Source organism: Petromyzon marinus, unplaced genomic scaffold (genome assembly GCF_048934315.1).
Source record: "Petromyzon marinus isolate PM22_M1 ecotype Great Lakes invasive population unplaced genomic scaffold, UKy_Petmar_22M1.pri1.0 PM_G_Scaffold_164, whole genome shotgun sequence".
Taxonomy (NCBI): domain Eukaryota; kingdom Metazoa; phylum Chordata; class Hyperoartia; order Petromyzontiformes; family Petromyzontidae; genus Petromyzon; species Petromyzon marinus.
In genome coordinates this window covers 262,501-265,000 of record NW_027422722.1, presented here as the reverse complement: position 1 = coordinate 265,000, position 2,500 = coordinate 262,501, and positions in this window count along the sequence as shown.

Below are 2,500 nucleotides of genomic sequence, written 5' to 3'. Positions count from 1 at the left end.
ATTTTCGTGTCGCCACATTGCATGCGAACCGCATGCAACTTCCAGAGGCATTTGCAGCAGAAATGCATGTGCAGTCAAAAAAAAATTGATATTTTTCACGGATAGACCCCGTGAAACGCTAGAAATTGGCGGGGATGTGTCTCTTGTGGCTCACGGGGCTGTTCGGGTCGCACAGAAATCCCTGGGAATGGGAAAACGGGTCATTTTCGTGTTGCCACATTGCGTACGAACCGCATGAAACTTCCAGAGGCATTTGCAGCAGGAATGCATGTGCACTCAAAAACTTCTATATGTTTCACGGATAGACCCCGTGAAACGCTAGAAATTGGCGGGGATGTGTCTCTTGTGGCTCACGGGGCTGTTAGGGTGGCACAGAACTCCCTCGGAATGGGAAAAGGGGTCATTTTCGTGTTGCCACATTGCATAGGAACGCCATGAAACTTCCAGAGGCATTTGCAGCAGAAAGGCACGTGCACTCAAAAATTTTAATATTTTTCACGCATAGACCCCGTCAAACGCTAGAAGTTGGCGGGGATGTCTCTCTTGTGGCTCACGGGGCTGTTAGGGTCGCACAGAAATGCCTCGGAATGGGAAAACGGGTCATTTTTGTGTGGCCACATTGCATAGGAACGGCATGAAACTTCCAGAGGCATTTGCAGCAGGAATGCATGTGCACTCAAAAACGTCTATATTTTTCACGGATAGACCCCGTGAAACGCTATAAATTGGCGGGGATGTCTCTCTTGTGGCTCACGGGCGCTGTTAGTTAGGGTCGCACAGAAATCCCTCGGAATGGGAAAAGGGGTCATTTTCGTGTTGCCACATTGCGTACGAACGGCATGAAACTTCCAGAGGCATCTGCAGCAGAAATGCATGTGCACTCAAAAACGTCTATATTTTTCACGGATAGACCCCGTGAAACGCTAGAAATTGGCGGGGATGTGTCTCTTGTGGCTCACGGGGCTGTTAGGGTCGCACAGAAATCCCTCGGAATGGGAAAACGGGTCATTTTCGTGTTGCCACAATTGGCATACGAACGGCATGAAACTTCCAGAGGCATTTGCAGCAGAAATGCATGTGCACTCAAAAACGTGAATATTTTTTCACGGATAGACCCCGTCAAACGCTCGAATTTGGCGGGGATGTTTCTCTTGTGGGTCACGGGGCTGTTCGGCTCGCACAGAACTCCCTTGGTCCACCTGATTCGTGCATACAGGCAGCAACTAAAACTCTGTAAACCTGCTGTGAGGACATCTAAACAGTGGACCAGTGAGGCTGTGGAAGATTTGCGGGCGTGCTTAGACTGTACTGACTGGGATATGTTCACGACTGCTACCAATAGTCTGGATGAACTCACAGAGGCTGTGTACATCAGCTTCTGTGAGGACTGCTGTATCCCAACACGTACCAGGGTGAACTTTAACAACAACAAGCCCTGGTTCTCAGCAAAGCTCAAAAGGTTGAGGTTGGAGAAGGAGGAAGCGTTTAGGAGTGGGGATAGAGACAGATTCAAGGAGTCGAAGAACAGGTTTAGCAAAGCGGTGAGAGAGGCTAAACGACTGTACTCAGAGACACTAAAACACCAGTTCTCTACTAACGACGCTGCTTCTGTCTGCCAAAGGGCTCAGGCACATCACCAACTACAAACCCAGAGCGCCCCACACCACTAACGACTCCCGCCTAGCCAACGACCTGAACGAGTTCTACCGTAGATTTGAAAGACAATTGGACTGTCCTGAACCACCCCTTCCCACCCAAGAGGCCCCATCCCCCACCCATACTACAGAAACGACTCTCTCCTTTCAGGAGGGAGAAGTTAATGGGCTTTTCAAGAGGCAGAATCCACGCAAAGCAGCCGGGCCGGACTCTGTCTCTCCAGCCACCCTCAGGCACTGCGCTGGCCAGCTGTCTCCGGTGTTCACCAACATCTTTAACACCTCCCTGGAGACATGCCATGTACCAGCCTGTCTCAAGTCCTCCACCATCATCGCTGTGCCCAAAAAGCTAAGGCCAACAGGACTAAATGATTACAGACCGGTCGCCCTTACATCTGTGGTAATGAAGTCTTTTGAGCGCCTGCTCCTGGCACACCTCAAAGCCATCACAGACCCTCTCCTGGACCCCCTTCAGTTTGCCTACAGAGCCAACAGGTCTGTGGACGACGCAGTTAACATGGCCCTCCACTTCACCCTACAGCATGTGGACGCCCCAGCATCCTACGCCAGGATCCTGTTTGTGGACTTCAGCTCTGCCTTCAACACCATCATCCCTGCCCTGCTTCAGGACAAGCTCTTCCAGCTGAACGTGCCCTACTCCACCTGCAGGTGGATCACAGACTTCCTCTCTGACAGGAAGCAGTGCGTTAAGCCGGGAACAGAAGTCTCTGACTCCAGGTCCATCAGCACGGGAACTCCTCAGGGCTGCGTCCTTTGCCCACTGCTCTTCTCCCTGTATACCAACAGCTGCGCCTCCAATCATCTGTCCGTCAAACTCTTGAAGT